We start from the raw sequence: 22,334 nt of genomic DNA on the forward strand, positions 1-22,334 counted from the left end.
ATCTCCCTGCTGGACAGTTGGCTCCAGGGGGGACTGTGCAGAGAACTGCCTTACCCAGTGCCTTTGCTTCTTGCCTGCTGCGCTTGCCTGAGGTCAGTTAGGAAGTGGCAAGGGACGAGGACAGGAAGTCCCATCTTTTGCTGTAAAGCCTGATATTCCTATTCTGTACTTTCAAGCCTTGCATTCATTTTAAGTCAAGTTGTTCTGCTTATTTACAGTTAAGTCTGAACATAGAGGTGACTTTTAAACTTTAGAAATGGCTGAAGTTACAGAAGGCTGCAGAAGAATTATTGTTAGGATTGCATATGTTGTCATTAAGTTTCACTCTTTATTTTGACTGGTGACTCCATTATAAAAAAAAATTGAAAGCTACATAGTTTGAGTCATGCATTCAAAGTTATGGGGTTTGGTGTGACTGCCTCTTAGGCAGTCCTGCATCCTGCGTCCTAAACATTATCGTTTACTTTGGTATAATGGCTTCGTTCTGCTTGTTTCTGTTCTTTTGATCCATGGATTTCTCATCCATCTTTTTTGCTGTGGCTTTCATTTGGGATTTATTGATTGGGGAAACTGGGTCATTTGGTTTCTTGCAGTCTGGCTTTCGAGGATCGCAGCCCTGTGGTCCAGTTTGACCTGCTGCTCAGTCCTCTGTATTTCCTGGAAACTGATGGTTGGTCCAGGGGCTGTGGGTGGGTCGAGGCTGCTGCACAGGCTGCGGAGAGTTGTGTGTTCAGGAGGCACATGTGTCAGTTGTCTCGTTTTGTGATATATGTAGCTATTGATGCTAGATCCAGTAGTTCATTAAGAATTGCAAAATGGTGGTAATCTAATTTTATCTTTCCTTTGCTAACTGGAATGCTTCTGTAAGGACATAGGCTTCCCATTATCTGCTATTTGGTCACGCTGTGGTGTGGTTCACATGGGAAAAGTAGGAGAAGTGTTTAATTCCTTCTCTTTATGTATTTATCAGTTTTCTTTTTCTTTTTTCTTTTTTTTTTTTTTTGTTGAGACAGAGTCTCACTTTGTTGCCCAGGCTAGAGTGAGTGCTGTGGCGTCAGCTTAGCTCACAGCAACCTCAGACTCCTCGGCTTAAGCGATCCTACTGCCTCAGCCTCCCGAGTAGCTGGGACTACAGGCATGCGCCACTATGCCCGGCTAATTTTTTCTATATAGATTTTTAGTTGTCCATATAATGTCTTTCTATTTTTAGTAGAGACGGGGTCTTGCTCAGGCTGGTCTCGAACTCCTGACCTTGAGCAATCCACCCGCCTCGGCCTCCCAGAGTGCTAGGATTACAGGCGTGAGCCACCGCGCCCGGCCTATTTATCAGTTTTCAAAATAGCATCCTCCAGTGGTAACCAGCTGGGTTTTTTCTTTTAGTTGTCATTTGCAATCCATGGACTTAAACACACTTGAGATACTTGAGTCCGTTTTTGACAAAACCCTTACTGATGCTGAGGTGTTCCCATCTCTGACCAGCGGGAGCCTCTGTGTTGGCTCCCGAAGTTCGTGCTGCTTTCTCAGGTGACAAGGTTTAAGGCCCATTTTGTACACATCCTAAACCACTAGTTTCTTCCAGGGGCTCTGGTTTCTTTTAGTTTGAAATTGTATTTCAACAGTACTTTCTGGCCACTCCGTGTTGCTACCGTGTTGTCTCTCTAGGCCTTGGAATGGACAGAGTTAGGAAATCAATATACTTTTAAAAGATAAAAACACCTCATTAATTCATACTGATATTTTCCATTCAAATTTATGGCTACTGGGTTTTATGTATCTCTTCTATCTAAAATCTTACCTTTCCTCTGACATGGTGAGAATCGTGGATATCATGAACAATAAAGTTTTAGAATATCATATAGTCAATATTTTATTCAACATTATATACACAGCTATCTGAGAATAAGAAACTTAAAATTATATATAGTTATGATTATATTACTGTTATATATATTTAGTTTTTATTATTTGAGGCCTGTCTTAGTGTGTTTAGTCTTCTTTTCCTGTCTTCTGTGTTTGTAATTTTCAATTGAATTCTTTTCATCATTTTTCGTTTTGATTTTTAATTTTTTCATTCTTTGCAACTTCTGTTTATCTGATATTATCTGCTGTATAATCACTCTTGTGTAGCTTCTAGTTTGGACTTCACTTCTGAAGTGATTTCTTTTCCATTTACTTCAAATGTTTAACTCATTCCAGAGTTTTTCTAATTCTGATTTACAGCTTTCCTATTATATCATTTTCTTAATGTCTTTTCTCATTTCTTGAAACAGTGGACCCTGGTTTTCTTCTGTTTTGCAGGCGTATCTTTCTGACACGCTTTCATCATAAGGGTGTCGCTCTGTCCTGTGAGCTGCAGTCCTTCCTGTTGTCATTCTGGTGTGAAAATCTGTTTTCCCAAACTTGTAGCAGGGAGAAGTGGGTCTGAATCCTCTTACTAGATTCATGACTCTAATGCTCTTCTTATGCCAGTTTTATGAAGTGCTAAAAATATGGCCTCATATTTCTTGAGATTTCCTAGGTTTTTCTCTATCTTTCCCCCATTTTTCCTTGAACCACCCTTTCTTATACTAAAGGTCTTTTTAACTGACTCCAGTAGTATTGGATACTTTAATTCCTCACACTTCTCTATGATATGGGGCTTTGTCCTGGAAGGGAGCTTTGCCTAATTTTGAGTGTTCAGAGGGCTGTCATGCTCCAGCTCCTTGGGACTTTGCCGTGGATCCGTGCGTTACTGTGGATCGTCTCACGTGAGGGTGTCTCACCCTGTCCATTGCAGCTGCGAGTTTGGTCCTCCTGTGCTCAGCTCCTCTAGATTCCCCGCCATGTCCCTCCTTGTCCTACATAGCTGTCAGTACCGATTGCAACTGTAGCTCTTGCAGATTTGTCCTGACTGCTCAAATTTTGGGATTCACAGGACTCCTTATCGCTTAATTTTTTGGTACTGTATATGTTATCCCAGGGCCTTTTGCTTTGTTTTGTTGGCTACTCCTCCAGTAACTCTGTCTAGGAGGTTTGGGGGCGAGTTTAAAACTGTTACCTCCACCATCTTCCCAGCTGACAACAATCTTGTGATTTTTCTTTAAAAAAAAAAAAAGTTGTTTAGCACTCTGGGAGGCCGAGGCGGGTGGATCTCTCAAGGTCAGGAGTTCGAGACCAGCCTGAGCAAGAGCGAGACCCCTGTCTCTACTAAAAATAGAAAGAAATGATCTGGCCAACTAAAAATATATATAGAAAAAAAATTAGCCAGGCATGGTGGTGCATGCCTGTAGTCCCAGCTACTGGGGAGGCTGAGGCAGTAGGATTGCTTAAGCCCAGGAGTTTGAGGTTGCTGTGAGCTAGACTGATGCCATGGCACTCACTCTAGCCCAGGCAACAGAGCAAGACTCTGTCTCAAAAAAAAAAAAAAAAAAAAAGTTGTTACTAAAGGCACTGGATATTTTCTGAAGTTCAAAAGCAGAGCTAAAAGGAATAAAAGAAAATCCCTTTTAGCAGAAACAAACCCAAGGCATGTTCTTTATGTTTGTATATAACGCTGGACACCACAGAATCCACAGCAATATCACCATCAAATACAGGATCCTTAATGTAGTAAGACTGACGTTGCAATTTTAAAAGGAAATTCCATGAGTAGAATTTGTGGCCTTTTAAAGCAGTTAAGCCTCATATCCTCATAATTGATTCAACTCTTAGCAACTAATAATAATCTTCTTATCTCAATAACAAAATAGGAGAATGTATCTGCGTTCATTCTAGATGTTTATTCCACCTAAGTATGATGATATCCAACATTCAGAGTTCATAGCAGTACCTGTCCATGACACCTCCCCAGGAAAGAGAGTTCTGAGTCCTTTTTACCACTTTCTTTTAATTTTCCTTTTTTAAAAGAACTGCTAGTGTACCCAAGAAAGTAGGAAAGGTGCTGTAAGTTACAGAATCACTGCTGAGATTTATTCAATAATTCAAATCTTTAAAAAAATATACCTAAGGGAAACTTCTTTCACAAGTTTTATTATTTTGCTATGGAAAGTATTTTTACTGAAAAGATCAATCTGAGCTCAAAAAACATATCTGGGATAAAGTCTGATGTTTTGATTAATGGTGAAGCTGTCCCTCTGGTTTAAAGCTCATGTTTAGAAATTAATGATAACATAAATTCTATAGATGACTTCATTTGGGAACTAAATAAGCATGAATTTTGGCCTCTCAATAAAAACGTTTTACATTTCTAGAAATGGAAGGATGTCTTCTAATGTTTAATTGTAAGAACCGGTTACCCTCAGTCCCAGGAACAGATAGGCAGAGTCACCAAGGCTGCAACAGACAAAGGAGTTTATTTTCTAGCCTAGGCTAGGGTCCAAGGCTCAGAGCACCAGCGCAGTGGTCTCTCCACGAGCCCGGACCCCGCCCTGGGGTGGAAACAAAGCTTTTATACTTATCGATAGGTTACATGTATCGGGCACACCCCCCCCACCCCCCTTTTAGTTCATTTGTTCCCTCAAAAGTGGCCGATAGCTTTGGCTCCTGATTGGCCAGTTTCCAAGCCGGGGCTTGGGCTCCTAATTGGCCAGTTTCCAAGCCAGGGCCCTCAGTTGTTACCAGCGGCATTCCGGGAAGGGGGAGGGCCTGCGTTGGGGAAACCAAAACTTAGGCCTTTCCTAAGAGGTCCAGTCTGTCATGGAGTTACTCCTGTTTTCCTTCCTGCTCTACATTTCCCCCTTTTTTTTTTTTTTTTGTTTGTTTGTTTGTTTCTAGCACTCTTGCTCGGACATGGGGCCTCGTGTTTCCCCTTTTTGTAAGCCAGAGTCATAGCTCAGCTTCTGGTACTGTTGTCGCAGTACCATCAGTTGTACCATGTTGATTCGTTCTTTTACAAAGGTAATTAACCTATTTAGAATATACGGTCCGAAAGTGAGGATGAGCAAAAGCACAATTAGGGGTCCTAATAAAGTTGAAAGCAAAGTAGTCAGCCAAGGGGAGCTATTGAACCATGACTCGAACCACCCTTCTCTTTGTTCACGTTCTCGCCTCCGTTTAGCCAGTCCTTCTCTGACTTTAGCCATGGATTCTCTTACTACCCCGGTATGGTCAGCGTAGAAGCAGCACTCTTCCCCTAGGGCCGCACACAGCCCTCCCTGTTGGAGGAGTAGTAGGTCTAGTCCCCTCCGGTTCTGCAGCACTACCTCAGACAGTGAGGTCAGTGACTTTTTTAAATGGGAGATGGATTCTTCGATCCTGGATATGTCTTTATCTATAGCGGCCCTCAGGCTATTGAACCCCCTGTGCTGCACCGCTAAGGATGAGATACCTGTCCCTGTTCCTATTGCACCCAGACCAAAAAGGGTGGCTAAGGTTATTGCTGTAAAGGACTCTCTTTTTGTAGTTAACCTGGCACCTCCTGTGCCTTTTTCCCATGCATCATATATTATATTTTCTTGGTGGTAGATAACCTTAGGGAATACTAGTACCATGATGCAGACTTCTTCTAACTCATTAAAGACAGACAGGCTAAGGCATGGGGTCAAACCTGTTTTAGAACAAACCCACCATCCATTGAGTGCCGGAATCACCCATTTTGTTCCTCCATTCCGGTTTATAGATGGGTGGACTATAGCGCAAAGTTGTGCATGGCTAGGGGGCACCTTCCCTACGCAGGTCCCATTTCCAGTGACTGCCTGAAGTGTTAGCCCCGGGCCCTTGCGGTCCCATGTGCAGGACCTGGGGGCCTCCTCTCCCGTGCGGTTGAAGGGGGCATCTATTCCTACTGCTTCATAGAAAGGGGGTCTGATGTCATAGCATAACCAACAGGCTTTTGTAGCATTGGGATCGGAGCGATTTAATGCCTCATATGCTGCTGTCAGCATTTTCTATAAGGGATCTCCTGACCCCTTTGTCCTGGGGGTTATTTGCGTTTCTATCTCTGCCACCGGGGTCCTTAAGAGTGAGGGTGGAGCAACAGTCGGGCGTGGGCTATTTTGTTTATCTCCCAGCACCCCCAAAATGTCAGAACCGGTTCCCCCCAGCACTGGATTGGGCCCTACAGCGCCCGAGATGGGAGAAGCCCTCAGTTTGAATTGTATTACAGTGCCTCACCCCCCCCAGCGGCGATCATAGAGAGTTACTCCCCAGTATAGTCCCGAGACCCACCGTCTGTCTTTTTTTCCTTCTTCTGTGAACCTTACACGTATCAGGTTACAGTCAGAGGTATACCTGGTTCGTGAGCATGGCCGAACATAAGACATCTCAATGAAAAGAGGTCGGACCTGCCATTTCCACTCTCCGTCATTGGTGGTCACACACTTCCAGGCTGCACAGTAGAGAGACTCGATCCCCCCACACGCGCGCCTCATTTCCCCTGTTCTAAATCCCGGACATGCAAAAAAAAACCATTCCTACTTAATTCTATCCGGGCCTGGCGTTGGGTATACTGATATTCATAGCCCAATCCTTGCCGCTTAGGGTTATACTGCAGATTATCCATGCCTGGCAATTGTTCTAAGGTGAAGTACAGGTCCGGCCACCAAGTGTTTAGTGGGGCCGTTCCTGAAGTCCTACTATAAACTTCATGAGTTTCTAAGTTAGTGATTTCCCAGGTGAGGTTATAGGGCATGTAGGGATTTGGGTCAGTCATTACTTTTCCCATAAGGGTTATGTATATAGCAGTCACCACAAGCATTTTTATTTCGTATTGTCTTTATCCTGAGTCCCGCGGTGGTCTGGTTGTTACGCGAGTCAGTCTGGTCTTTAGTGGATTCTCAGGATCCGCTGAGGCCCTCCACTGAACTTGCTGCTGCTCCCGCTCGTCCTCGTTGGCAGGTCTTACGTGGGAGTGGTGTACCCAAGTCGCCACTCCGTCAACCTTTAGGGCAGTGGGGGTAACAAGAATAGTCTGAAAAGGTCCCTTCCACCTGGGCTCCAGGGTCTTGCTATTATGCCGTTTTACCCATACCCAATCTCCCGGCTGGTAAGGGTGCCCGTTAGCCTTTTCCCCTGCCGGTCGGGTGACCTGATAAATGGCTCGAAGGGCAGGCCAGATCTGGCTCTGAACCCTTTGCAGGGCCTGCACAGCCTGTAGTACTTCTATAGGGTGTTCAGGCAGGGTCTCAGGTTTCATTTTTGGAATTACCGGTGGAGGAGCACCGTATACTATCTCAAAGGGGGTTAGGCCTAAATGGTAGGGGGTGTTCCGGGCTCGGAACAGGGCAAAGGGAAGGAGCGTCACCCAGTCCCCGCCAGTCTCCAGAACCAATTTAGTCAAAGTCTCCTTTAGAGTTCTGTTCATTCTCTCTACCTGCCCTGAGCTCTGGGGATTATATGCACAATGTAGTTTCCAATCTGCCCCCAGAGCCCGGGCGAGTCCCTGACTAACTTGACTTGTGAAGGCTGGGCCGTTGTCAGACCCTATGCTCTCCGGCAGCCCGTATCTGGGAACTATTTCTTCCAGCATTTTCTTGGCTACTATTTTTTTTTTTTTTTTTTTTTGTTGAGACAGCGTCTCACTTTGTTGCCAAGGCTAGAGTGAGTGCCGTGGCGTCAGCTTAGCTCACAGCAACCTCAGACTCCTCGGCTTAAGCGATCCTACTGCCTCAGCCTCCCGAGTAGCTGGGACTACAGGCATGCGCCACCATGCCCGGCTAATTTTTTCTATATAGATTTTTAGTTGTCCATATAATGTCTTTCTATTTTTAGTAGAGACGGGGTCTCGCTCAGGCTGGTCTCGAACTCCTGACCTTGAGCAATCCACCCGCCTCGGCCTCCCAGAGTGCTAGGATTACAGGCGTGAGCCACCGCGCCCGGCCATCTTGGCTACTATTAAAGCAGTTTCTCTTTTAGTAGGAAAAGCCTCTACCCACCCTGAGAAGGTGTCTACCATAACCAGCAAGTACTTGTACCCATATTTCCCTGGCCTTACCTCCGTGAAATCTATTTCCCAAAACAATCCTGGCCGCCTCCCCCGTTCCCTGATACCTGCATGGGTCCCTCTGATCCTCCCCGGCTGCATGACCTGGCAGACACGACAGTCCTTGACAATGCTTTCTGCTGTCTTTCCTTGTGATTTGAATCTGAATTGTGCAGTGTCCAGCAGCTGCAACATCTTTTTCTTGCCTAGATGCGTTGTCTGGTGCAAGTGTCTCAGCAGATGGTTCCCCAAGGCTTCAGGAACTACTAGGCGATGCTCTCTGTCTTGGAACCAACCATCCTTACCCTGCGTTGCCTGAAGTTTTTCTCTGGCCCAGTCCATGTCCATACTGGAATAGTCCGGTTGAGGGGGTATCTCTCCCATTCCTGGGGGCGGCAGGCTCAAGTGTAGGACATCTGTTGGTGTAGGTCCTTCCGCAGCCCTCTTGGCCTCGGCATCCGCGGCCCGGTTGCCTCGAGCTTCTAGGGAGTCCCCCTTCTGGTGTCCCGGAGTGTGGACTACAGCCACTGCCTTTGGTAACAGGATAGCTTCTAGCAATTGAAGTATTTCAGGCTTATGTTTGATTTCTTTGCCCTCTGCCGTGATGAAGCCCCTTTCTTTATAGAGGGCTCCATGTATGTGTACTGTCCCAAAGGCGTAGCGGCTGTCAGTATATACCGTCAGCCTCTTTCCCTGGGCCCGGCGAAGGGCTTCCGTGAATGCAATCAGCTCAGCCTTCTGGGCGGACGTTCCCTGTGGAAGGCGTGCAGCCCAGATAAGGTTGCCTTGTCCATCTACTATGGCTGCTCCTGCGTACCTGTGTCCCTCCCTGACGAAGCTACTCCCGTCCGTGAACCAGGTCAGGTCGCTGTTCGCAAGGGGGCGGTCCTGCAGGTCCTTCCGGGCCATCTGGGTCTCCGCCAGGATCTCAAGGCAGCTATGCTCAGGCGTTGCCGGTCCAGGATCTGGCAGGAGCGTGGCTGGATTCAGGATGGCAGGAGCTCGAAACTCGATACGGGGAGTATCTAACAGAAGCCCCTGATAGTGAGTCAACCTCGCATTTGTAATCCATCGCCCTGGTGGCTGCTTCAGGATCCCCTCTATGGCATGAGGGGTGGTAATTCGCAGATGCTGACCCAGGGTGAGCTTGTCGGCGTCTTTGACCAGCAGGGCTGCGGCTGCGATGATACGCAAACACGCCGGCCACCCTGCCGCTACGGGGTCAAGCTTCTTGGACAGATATGCTACCGGCCGCCTCCACGGTCCCAGCATCTGTGTGAGCACCCCCTTGGCTATTTCCTTTTTTTTCATCCACAAAGAGGTGGAACTCCTTCGTGGGGTCAGGGAGGGCTAGGGCCGGGGCCTCTAGCATGGCTGTTCTCAAGGCTTGGAAGGCGCTCTCCATTTGCCTAGTCCATTCCCAAGCCTGACCTGCCTTACACCCCTCATATAAGGGTCGAGCCTTTTCTGCAAACCCTGGGATCCAGAGGCGGCAGTACCCTACTGATCCCAAGAACTCCCTTACTTCCCGACATGAGGTCGGAGTGGGTATTCTTAACACAGTCTGTTTCATTGCCTCAGTTAGCCATCTTTGTCCTCCCTTTATTTTATATCCTAGATAGGTGACTTCTTCCTTGCAGATCTGGGCCTTCGTAGCACTAGCCCGGTACCCCATCTCGCCCAGCGCCCTGAGTAAGTCCTTGGTGCCCTCTAAGCAGGTCTGTGAGGTTGGGGCAGCTAGTAACAGATCATCTACATACTGTAGCAGAGTCACCTGTGGATGACTGGCCCGGTACTCACCCAAGTCTTCATGGAGGGCCTCGTTGAACAGGGTGGGTGAGTTCTTAAACCCCTGGGGTAGCCGTGTCCACGTCAACTGTCCTCGGATTCCCCTCTCCTCATCTTGCCATTCAAAGGCAAATATTTCCTGGCTGCGCGGGGCTACTGCCAAGCTGAAAAAGGCATCCTTTAAATCCAGAACAGTATACCAGGTTTGTGTTGGAGGAAGGGAACTCAGCAGGGTGTAGGGGTTGGGAACCGTAGGGTGGATGTCTAGGACGCGCGCGTTGACCTCCCTGAGGTCCTGCACAGGCCGATAATCCTTTCCACCCGGTTTCCTCACTGGCAGCAGGGGAGTATTCCAGGCTGACTGGCACCTCCGGAGGATCCCGGCGTCTAGGAGCCTTCGAATGTGAGGCGTTATTCCCACTCTAGCTTCTTGGGGCATGGGATACTGTCTGACTCGGGCCGGTTCAGCTCCCGGTTTCAGCTCAATATAAAGAGGAGGCCGATGCTCTGCCCATCCTGCTCCCCCTGTCTCAGCCCAGGCTTTAGGAAAATCTCGAAACCAGTGTTCCATCTCTCCTTCCTGACGGATCCCCACAGGCTGGTATAGTCGGTACTCATCCGCCTGGGCCAAGGTCAGGACTTGAGTAACCTGAGGGCTGCTGATATGGTTCCCTTTAGCATCAGTTACTATTATTCCTTTGTCTTCAAAATAGATACGGGCTCTTAGCTTTGTAAGTATATCTCTTCCTAACAAGGGGGTGGGACACTCCGGAATGACCATAAAGGCATGGCTCACTTGCCCTGAGCTCAGGTCTAGCTTTCGCCGGGTAGTCCATCGGTAGGGTCTGGTTCCGGTTGCCCCTTGCACCCAACTAGTCTTGTTGGACAACTTTCCAGTGGTTCCAGTGATTACTGAATGTTCTGCTCCTGTGTCTACCAAGAAACTGACTGGGTTCCCCTCCACTTCTATAGTTACCCTAGGCTCGGGGAGGGGATCCGAACCCCGTCTTCCCTATTCACTGTCTTCTCCCTGCCCTGCTATTAAGACTCTCTTAGGCGATGCTTTCCCCCCTAGCCCCCCTTTTTTCTTAGGACATTCTCTAGCCCAATGCCCCCTCTCCTTGCAATTTGCACACTGGTCTTTCTCTAGCCTTCTCCTCCGGGGGCGGCCTCCTCTCTCCTCCCCAAACTCTTTTCTCCCGAGCGTGCTCCCTGTAGCTGCCAGAAGAATCTTGGCCATCTCTTTGTTGGCTTTTCTAGTTTCCCCAGCCTGGAACTTTCTATCTTCTTGTCTAATCCTTTCTAGCCTCTCTTCCGGGGTCTCCCTATTATTATAGACTTTCTCAGCCACCTCTAATAGATCTTGTATAGTCTTTTCACATAATCTATCCATCCTCTGTACTTTTCTCCTTATATCAGGGGCTGCCTGGTTTACAAAGGCCATCATTACTGCCGCCTTGCTCTCTTCTGCCGTAGGATCTATGGGAGTGTACTGTCTGAAAGCCTCCATAATCCTCTCCAGATAGGCCGCTGGACTTTCCTCGGGCCCCTGCCGAACATCCCCTACCTTAGCCAAATTGGTCGGCTTTCGTGCCGCCGCCCGGAGACCGGCCATTAGAGTCTGGCGGTAGACCCGGAGACGCTCCCTACCTTCAGCCTCATTGTAATCCCAGGGGGGTCGTTCAAGTGGGAACGCCCGGTCTATGATCCCTGGATTAGTGGTGGGTCTGCCGTCATCTCCTGGAACCAGTTTCCGTGCTTCTCCCTGTATTCTTTCCCTTTCTTCAGTGGTAAAAAGAACTTTTAGTAGTTGCTGACAGTCATCCCAGGTGGGCTGGTGAGTGAACAAAACAGAATCTAAAAGGTTAATTAGATCTTTAGGATTCTCTGAGAAGTTGGTATTTTGAGACTTCCAGTTATACAGATCACTAGTCGAAAAAGGCCAATATTGGTAAGCCTGTTCCCCGTCAGCTTGCGGGGGCCCTATTGCACGCAGGGGAAGAGCCATGACTGGTTCTGGGTCCAGTGTTCTAGCGGCCCGCTGCCGGGTCCCGTACGCCGGGCCATCCACTAAGGGAGCTGCAGTGGCTGGGGCTGCGGCTGCAGTGGCTGGGGCTGCGGCTGCAGCGGGGTTATAAGGTGGGGGTGGAATACACTCCTGGTCTATTAGGTCAGGATAGGGAGTGGAGTCCGGAAGAACAGAGGGCGAGTCCAAAGGGGTGCCTTTTGTAGTCCCCGATTTGGACTCCCCCTCTTTCCTGGCCTCCTTTGCTACCATGATCTTGCTGTCTCCTACTGGGAGCAGGATTTTCCTCAACCAGAGTGGGGGGTCCTGGACTAAGTCTTGCCAGACAATAATGTATGGAATCTGGTCAGGATGACCGTGGGGCCCTTTGTCGAACACCCTTTCTTTTACTTTGGAAATGATACCAGAGTCAAACGTTCCATCCCGGGGCCATCCAACCCCGAAAGTTGGCCACTCAGACTTACAAAACTTAATAAATTTGCCTTTCCTGATTTCTATAGCGAGGTTGTGAGCCCTATCCTTGACTTCTTTGAAATGATCTATGAGGATAGACAGAGGCGTTGTCTGTGTCTGCCCCATGCTCACAAAGGGAACGGGGGAAGGGGGTTTCTCTCAGGTGTCCGCCTGGCTGCGTCCCTCGCGGGAACTTAGGCGCGTCTTGGCTAAGGTGTACCCGTATAAACCCCGGGCCTGGTCACTCCTTTTTAGGGGAGTGAATCACCATTATGCCATACGATGCCGCCACAGAATCGCAGGTTAGGACCCACTCAGATTCCGTAGCCGTGGCCGTGGAACCTTATACAGTCACGCTTCACTCATTCAATCAGGCAGACAGACTTTATGTGGGGGGGTCTATTCGGAGCCACATTAGGATTCCTATTACTATCCAGTAGAAAAGTGTGAGGGCGCACCTCTGTGGGGGTCCCCAAGAAGGAGGGGCAACAGTGTATAGACCGATACCAAATACCAGAACCAGTGAGCCCACAAGAATAAGCTGCAACCAAAAAGCAGTAACTCCAGAGACCGAGGGAATCATCGAAAGGATGACCCTAGGCGACAGGGTTCCGGGGCCTCGGCGGGGCCACGGGCCCAGAGCTGGGAGACGCTGTGGGCTGCAGTGAATAAAGAGAAGTAGCGGGGGGAATGGGCTGGGGGGTTGGGTGTGGTGGAGAGTTATTGGTCCACCCTTGTCTGCCGCCTCTGCGACAAACAGGACATTTAACTCCGTTGTTAATCGGGAAACTTTGGGGACTAAAGATAGAGCTGCTTTCTTTGCACATCAGATCAAATCCACGCTCCTGTGAGTGAAGAAGAAACATAAAACACGGACAAAAGCGGCGAGATACGCCACAATCTGACACTAAAAGTGAAGCAAGTGGGTGGCGCCTTTGTGCAGGGCGGGCACCAGGCCGCTGCCGCCACCGCCTCCGGGCAGGACAACGGGAGGGTGTACGGCTGCTGCTGCTGCTGCTGCCGCCGGAGCGTGGGTGCGCGGGCGCACGCGCGGGCCTCCGCTGCCGCCGCCACCGGAGAGTGGGCGGGCGCGCGCTCGGGCCTCCGCCGCGCCGCCACCGCCACTGGAGAGTGGGCGGGCGCACGCGCTCGGGCCGCCGCCGCGCCACCGGAGAGTGGGCGGGCGCGCGCTCGGGCCTCCGCCGCGCCGCCGCCGCCTCCGCCTCCGCCCCCACCCCCGCCGCCGCCGCCGCCGCCGCCGCTGCCGCTGCTGCTGCTGCTGCTGGGGGATGGGCCGCTGAACGAACACCGAAGACTCAAACACAGAACAATGGTCACCAGACAATCACGCAGAGAGACAACGACAAGACGTTTCACAAATCCCTAACTCTTGGCCCTGTGGCCAGCTTAGTTTTCCTCTCAAACGAACCTTACCGGCCCGTGCCGGAAACCTACCGAGGGGGGCGAGGGACGTCTCCCTTCACTCCCGGGCCAGCGACCTCCCAGTGCGTCCACCTAGGTCTTGGCCGGCCACCAATTACCTGCACCACGCGGATTTTTTTTTTTTTTTTTTTAAAGTTCCAACTCCTCCTTGGGCCTGGATTCTGTTCCAGGGGTTTCGGAATCCCGGACGAGCCCCCAAAAATGTAAGAACCGGTTACCCTCAGTCCCAGGAACAGATAGGCAGAGTCACCAAGGCTGCAACAGACAAAGGAGTTTATTTTCTAGCCTAGGCTAGGGTCCAAGGCTCAGAGCACCAGCGCAGTGGTCTCTCCACGAGCCCGGACCCCGCCCTGGGGTGGAAACAAAGCTTTTATACTTATCGATAGGTTACATGTATCGGGCACACCCCCCCCACCCCCCTTTTAGTTCATTTGTTCCCTCAAAAGTGGCCGATAGCTTTGGCTCCTGATTGGCCAGTTTCCAAGCCGGGGCTTGGGCTCCTAATTGGCCAGTTTCCAAGCCAGGGCCCTCAGTTGTTACCAGCGGCATTCCGGGGAGGGGGAGGGCCTGCGTTGGGGAAACCAAAACTTAGGCCTTTCCTAAGAGGTCCAGTCTGTCATGGAGTTACTCCTGTTTTCCTTCCTGCTCTACATAATCATCATAAAATTGAAAGAGTTGAGTCATTTTATCGTTAAAAAGAAATACGGTAGTCAGTTGAGGGTTGTATGAAGATACGCATAGGTAATAGTAGTCCTCTTTTCAGTTTAAATGTCTGTAACACTATAGTTGTCACATGAATTCATCACTTTTATGTAATTTGGATAGGTGTCATTAAAGCTTTGAAATACTCAGTTACTTAACATTTCTGTTAAATATTTATAAAATATTTTTATGCTTAAGACGATGTTAGCCCTTGTTTTACAGATTTCTAATCAAGATATAAAGGGTGAAGAATCATATAACAAAAAATCAGTAACAAGTGAAATTTAATCCTTCAATCATGCAGATTCCTAATGATTCATAACTCATTGTCATGTTATTTCCCTAAATACCATGTGTAGTTTAATGTCCAATAAAATCAAGTTACATATATCACTTCCTTTTCTTCTTTAATCCAAACAAATTATGCACATCTAATTTGGGCAATTATAACATGGCATTAGAAGTTTATAATTATTTTAAGCAATAGTTATAGTTTAAAGACATGCTTTTGAAACAGATATGGATTTTTTACTAGTCTCTACTGGCATTATTACCTAGGCAGTGTGATTGGGGAGGTTAACTTATTTTTTATTGACTACTTGGAAAAAGCAATCAAAATAGTCAACCTGTATGTTTCCTTTCTGTCTTGAGTAACTTTGACTTTGTGTTTCTAGAGGTGATCACATTGTGACTAGCATGATTAGACTAACAGCGGATTGGTAGACTAGTCCCATTCAAGTTAATGTTTCAGAATAAGGCATCAATTAATTACATGTATTGCTTACTTTAGGGTCAAACCCCAGTTAGAAAAATGTGACCTCTGACTTCTCGTGACATGTTTGGCATTGAAATTTCTGAGTTCTCCTGGAGTTCTTCCTGTCACTACAGATATACATAAGCCCAAACTGTAAGTCCTCTTCATGTGTATGTTGACTTTGAAGTTGCAACTAGGTACATATTATTTCTTTTTTTATGTATTATAATTTAACTCGTTGAAGCCCAATTTCCAGGAACTGTTTATTTAAGTTAAAGTTTGCTATGTCTCTCTGTCTTAGAATTATTAGAGAGGAGGAGAATGGCCATTCCTAAGTTACTTCTTTGTCAATAAGTTAGTTTGAAAAACTACCAGCTATTATGCTGCTGATGTAATTCCAAGGATTCTTCTTGGAATTACTCATTGTATTCTCCTTTCAATCTGCAGGGAGTTAGCTACACTCCCCGCAAAGAGGTTTTTTTTTCTCTTTGTTCCGATCAGGTCTCTCAGGCAGGAGTCATTGGTCATTGCAAAGGATGAAAAATATAGTAGGAAACAGAAATAAAAGATAAAGTATTGGCAATAATAATACACAGAGCCAAAAATACAGTTTATAAAGTAAAGGTTTATGAAAATAAATAAATAAAGGAATGTATCCGAATGGATATATTTTTACCCGCATCAAATATATCCCTGACTGAAACTCCACACAGGTATTTTATAGGGTACATACAGGCTCCCCGTTGCCAAGGGCAACAGGATTTGCATACTAACAGGCAGTTTGCTTTAGGGTCAAAGTCTCCTAAAAGGCTACTACAGATCCTTTAACTAACTCCAACTAGGGGAACAATGAGTTATAAAATCGTCTTGGGGCAAACTTGTAAGTTTTATGATAAGGCTATTACTTTAACAAAAAACAGAGACATCTTGGCTCCGGTGATTGTGTTCTTGGGGACAGAGATGATCCCAGAAGTCAACATGAGCTGTGCTTTGTGTTAATTACTTAAACCTCATGGTACCATCTGGGCCCCCGGCTTGGGCATTAGCATATCTATGTGATCAGCTCTCATCTCTGGGGGTCTACCTGTCAGCTCCTGCAACCTTTTGGTTCTAAGGGAAAGGCCTGCCTTGTCTTTCAAAACAGGTGAGAACCAAAGGCCCAGTTTACAGCTGTCTCTTTGAAGTGCAGCTTCTACTGACCAGCGAGATGCCCTCCTGAGATGAGGCAGCTTTTCAACTAACACATTTATTTTTTCTTTAAGGCAAAGCCTTATTTGACTTCTGAAATTAAATCTTGTCTCCAGAAATACAGGCAGCATTTCTATAACTCAGTATTCTTAGGCTCAACATCTTCCCCTTTTTTATTTTTTGAAGAAAGTGGATGGAGTTGGACAGCCATCACAGCAAGACGTTGGTCTCCGGATTCTTGTCTTCTTTGGAGTTTTCTCCAGACTATAAATAAACACAAGCAAAGGATTAAAATAATGCCAAAAGTTACAACAGTGGAACTCCCATAGATCTTAAGATGATAAAGTGGATCAGCTGACTCTAAACCAGAAGAGATGTCATTAATAATGTCAGCTTCAGAGAGCAATTTAAGTTTGTGACTGAAGGTACTTAATATTTCTTGTTGTAAGTTTCCAATCTCTTCAGTCAGATTTGCTTGGTTAAGTAGATGTTTTCCCAAGGAAACCGAGTTTGATTATATATATGAGGTGTAACAGAAAATTGAGTGATATTCCAATCGCAATGAAGTCTAAGTTGCTTTTGTAGACTTATAACCTGGTCTCCCAACAAGGTGACTGCTTGTTGTAAGTCAGCCACTTGAATAGCTAATTTAGAATCAATTTGATTTTGGGTAGACCATAATTGATTTAAATCATGGTGCCAATTTTGAACAAATTCAGTGGTCTGAACGGTCTGATGCAGAGACACACCTGCAGTGGCCACAGAAGCAGTGACAGCAATGATTCCCAAAATAGCTGCTATTAAGAGACCAATAAATCTTTTTGTACATTTAAGAATGTGGTTAAGAAGTTTGTCCAAAAGGAACATTGCTGGTGTTTCTTGCCAGACTCTATTCATTTTAACAGGTAACCACAGTCCTGTTCTGGCTTTGAGAATATAAAATGTTTCTTTATAAGGAAGAACTTTATAGAATTGTTAATACAGGTATAATGAGAACAGTTGTCACAGGTCAGAAGGAAAGAAGGTTCGTTATAAACAGCATGTCCAATCATAAATAAGTAAGGCAGTCTAACACAAACTTGAATATAATGAGTAGAATTTAAATTCAAAGTCCATTCTCGGCTATTGTTTGGATCCAAAGTGTGTGTGCTAATCCAGGCCTGCAAAGGGTGCAAAGCAGCTGATATTTTCCACAACTGATCATGAATAGGGCCATCTAAAATATGAGGAGCTGAAGAGCTCATACCATCATTGAACCGTGTAATATGACTTTTAAGGTCAGTGTCTTTTACAGACATCGAGGTGGCAGTTTTATTCCAATGAAGCTTTTTAAAATTGTGAGAGAAGGCAGGATGTCCATAGGGACTCCAGTCTAGGACAACACCATAAGATGTGGACCCAGCAAGAATGCGCCCCGTGTGAGCTCTACAATTGTCCCATTGTACCCAAGTTTTAGGGTCAGAAATTATTACTTTCCTACAAAGGGGTATATCTATGGGTGCAATTTTAGAATGCTCAATAGTGATGTGTCTGGTTGCCAGACACTCTTACCACCATGCTCACCAGGCAGATCACGGCAAGAAAAAGATTTACAGATGTTTTAGGTACAGATGTCTGGTTCAATATCCCATCTGCTTCTTTGTATGTTCTCTTCAGCTGTCCCCACGTCATGGTCTGTGCCTGACGTGTCTTCCGCTTTTTCCCCTCGAGTTTCCACTCTGGGTTTGATTCTTCTGTTTGGAATCCAAACTGTTGGTCTGTCATCTGTCAAAACACAAGAAAAACTCTCCTCCACACCTTTGCACATCCTTTTTCCCATTTATTTTCTACATCATCTTTCCACCAGATAGGCTGGTGAGGGAAAGAGTCTGATTGTGGACTCCTATTCCAATGCTTTTCTATTGCTGTTAATTTATTTTCCTTATGAATATTCAAAAAATTTTAGGTAAATGAGGCTTGATTTATTCTATCTTTGCGAGACTGTGTACCTCCCCTTTTTTGTTTTAATAACATGTTTTTTTAAAGTTTGATGTGTACGTTCTATAATGCCTTGTCCTTGAGGATTATAAGGAATGCCAGTAATGTGTTTGATGTCCCATTTAATACAAAAAGCTGTAAAGGAATGACTAGTGTAAGCAGGGCCATTGTCAGTTTTAATGGTGGCTGGGACTCCCATGTATATAAACCAGGAGTGTAAGTGTGAGAACATATGTCTAACAGTTTCTCCAGAGGATGGAGTAGCCATAATAAGACCGGAATAAGTATCTACAGTAACATGTACAACACCTAACTTGCCAAATTCAGGAATATGTGTAACATCCATTTGCCATAATTTATTTGGTGAGAGACCTCGAGGATTAACTCCTGCAGAAAATTTAGGCTGATTAATTAATTGACAAGTGGGACAATGAGAAACAATATGTTTGGCTTGATTATTGATTGTATAATTGCATTGACTTTTCTTAAATCAGTTAACATTTGTCATTTGCCAGATTTCTTTTTTAATAACAAATATAGGAGAATTTCACGGACTGGTGGACTCCTCTATATGTCCTGCTTGTAATTGTTCTTTTACTAATATTTGAAGAGCACCCAATTTTTTTTTTGTTTGTTTGTTTTGTTTTAGTGGCCACTGCTCTGTCCACATAGGCTTTTGGGACATCCAATTTAAAGCCAGAGCAGAATGGTGCTTTTCAGTAGCAGTGGCCGCTATCCAAAATTTGGATAGCATAAACCGTGCCGAGAAGTATGTGCCTTTGGTGCCTCGAAAGTCTTAGCCCCTTGGCTCCTTTTACCCAAACCAAAACAAGGGTTATAATTCATATTTAGCATAACCTGTTTAGCAGATGTATTAGGTATACTGACGTATGCTCCCCACTGCTGTAACAAATCTCCTCCCCACAAATTAATAGTGATGTTAGCCATGTAAGGTTTTAAAGTGGCTGTCTGTCCATCAGGGCCTGAACAATTTAAAATTTGTCGACTTTGAAATATGTCAGTCATCGTTCCTATTCTGGTAAGAACAGTAGGAACTTGTAAAGGCCAAGCTTTTGGCCAAAAACTTTTAGAAATAATTGTAACATCCGCTCTAGTATCTATAAGTCTAACAAAAGATTTGCCATTTAACTTAATTTCTAATTGAGGTCTTTGATCATTAATAAAAGTTTGCCAATATTGAGCAGCGGATGTAAAAGCCGCTAACACTTTGAATTAGCATTATTAAAAGCCAATATATGTAACATTAAATTTTTCAAGTCAGGCGGACTAACCGTTTTTTGCACATCTTGTGATTCATAAGTTTCATAATAAAACTTATGAAATCTGCATAAGTTTTATTAACATTTTCTTTAACATTTTACACAAGAAAACACAGACTGTTTAGGAGAAGCTATTTTCTCTTATGCTCTAATATAGCACTGTTGAATTTGAGCAATAACTTGATTATCTTTTTTAAGATCTTTGTTTGTTTGTTTGTTTTTTAATCAGCCTCTCTCAAGGGTGGATCATGCTTCTGGGAATCGTTTACATTAGAAAGCAGCAGTTTCCAAGCTTAAAGCGGCTGGCTTGAGCCGCACAGAGAGCTCTTGCTTAAAGTAAAAGTTTACCCCCCCTTTTTTTTTCTTTTTTCTTTTTTCTCTTTTTTAATTTTTGAACTAACACATTTACTTTTTCTTTAAGGCAAAGCCTTATTTGACTTCTGAAATCAAATCTTGTCTCTAGAAATACAGGGGGCATTTCTATAACTCAGTATTCTTAGGCTCAACACCCATCCCCCTGGCTGCAATGCTATGAAAATGGCCCATGCCCTCCTAGCTTCCCCTCTGCAAATAATACTGGGGGGAAAGTACCCCCAAACAAGGGGCATACTTTGAGACTCCTCTTTGTACCCTGATCCAGTAATTCATCATTATCTAGATAGCTCATCAGTGCCTTCAAGCAGATTTTTTTTTTTTTTTAATATTTATTCAGGTTTTCTAATTGTTCTCAGTGGACGGTTGGCTTGAGTCATCTGCACACCTATAACTGGAAACAGAAGTCTCACCTATGTTGTAAAAAGGTATTGTATATGTTCACTGGCGGTCATTTTAAAATATATAAACAAATTCTTTGATATGCCCTTCTTTAAGAGGTGGGGTTACATTTCCCTCCCCTTGAGTATGAGTTGCATGTAGTGACCTTCATCTAATAGAATGTGGCAAAATGATGGATTGTGACTCCTGAGGGTGGGTCAGAGCAGCTTCCCCCTTGCTCTCTTGCTCAGGGGAGGCCAGCTGCCACAATGTAAAGGGATTCAAGGAGTCCTGTGGAGAGGCCCATGCAGTAAGGCATTGAGGCCTCTTGCCAACAGCCATGTGAATGAGCCGTCTTAGGAGACCCTCCAGGCTCAGTGTGGCCTCTGGATGACTACGGTCCAGGCCAACTTCTTTACTGCAACATGAAAGACTCTGAACTCAAACTACCCAGCTAAGCCAGCCTTGAATCTTAATCTGCAAACTGTGAGATGACGAATGTTAAACCAAGCAATTTTGGGGTAAATGGTTTTACATTAATAGTAATATGTTTGTTTTTAAATTTTATGTTTTATTATTTTTAATTTAATATTCATTTTATGTGAAAAAGGAAATCAATAGCTTAAAATTTTAAAGTAATATTTAAATAAAAAAGAATACGTTGTATGATCTCTGCTTCCAGTTAGGAATAAAAACAAGAGTTTTTCAGAATGGATGAAGTCATTTCCACAATAGTATTAACAGATAAGCCATTCAGAAACCCTTTAGGATTTATTCTTACTTCCTGAAGAGCTTCTATAATATGGTCTCTAGGCAAAGTGAAAACATACGCGAGCATTTGTCTTTTCCAAAGTAACACAATCTGACTATAGCTAAGTTATTGAATGGAACTATGCTTTTACATAAAAAGCTTAAAACCAATTAAAATATAATTTTAGTTCTTACCTGCTGACTTCTGGATGTAGTTCAGCCAGTCACTTCATGATCTTGGTGAACACAAGTTCAGAGTATTTGGAGGTATGAATCTAACAGGTGCATCAGGTAATAATTTAGCAGATTCAATTTGTTTACAATTCTTGACACCCTAAATAAGCATTTTAAAAGTTTTCTTAACACCATTACATAGTGATAATCTAGCTTATTCAATTAAAATAAATTTTAAAATTATAAATAAAATAAACTGCTCTGAAAATTTTACTTTAAGATTATTTATACCAAGTAACTTTACTTCAGCGGTGCTCAGGGCTATGTATTAAGAAAACATGCCCAACATAATTTTTTATAGTAATGATAAAGTCTATGAGACTATGTCTAAATCAGCCTTCCTCAACTGGGATTCTTCCTCTGAACCCCAGAACACAGCAAATGGTGTAACTATTTTCTCAACCCTCCCAAAGACAGGACATAACCAACCCACCTGATAAAGGCTGGTCTGAAGAGTAATTATAAATATTCTATATTTTATTTACTAAATACTTTATGTAATGAACACAAACTACATGCCCAGAATTGTATCACAGGTTATGGGGGGGAGGGGAACTAGTAATATAAAGTGCAGCCTCCTTCACTTGTGAAAGATAAAATTAAAATGATCAGTTAGTTACTATTAACCATGCAAGTAGACTATAAATGGTGTGAAACCACTGTAAATCCTGTAAAAACTCAACAAAGGAAGGGCTCAGACTTTAAATCCTAGATGAAAAGTCAGGGCAAAATACATAAAATATTAGCTCTGTCACACTAGAATATTACTTTTACTTATTGCCATTATCTCTCCCACTAGATTTAAGCTTCATATAAAAGCACAGATTTTTGTCTATTTTGTTCACTGTTGCTTTCCCAGTTCCTAGAATAATGTACACAGTTGGTATGTAATAACTCTTTGTTCAGTAAATAAGTGAAAAGATTGGAATGTGATAGTTAAAAGTGATAGTTGAAACCACAGAAAAAATGAGCTCTCCAAGAAAAAGCCAAATTACTGGTATGTAATAGCAACGATAATAGCTGTACTTACTGAGTACATCCTCAGTACATTGTACTAAGAATTTTTCCATATTAAACTCATTTAAACTT

The 22,334-nt window shown here is 44.7% G+C and overlaps 1 pseudogene; it reads right to left on the minus strand.

The window, feature by feature from the left end:
* LOC138381412 (RNA-binding protein 44-like) overlaps positions 1–22,334 on the minus strand; it is a 172,765-nt pseudogene that overhangs the window by 143,817 nt on the left and 6,614 nt on the right.

This window comes from Eulemur rufifrons, chromosome 3 (genome assembly GCF_041146395.1).
Source record: "Eulemur rufifrons isolate Redbay chromosome 3, OSU_ERuf_1, whole genome shotgun sequence".
Classification (NCBI taxonomy): domain Eukaryota; kingdom Metazoa; phylum Chordata; class Mammalia; order Primates; family Lemuridae; genus Eulemur; species Eulemur rufifrons.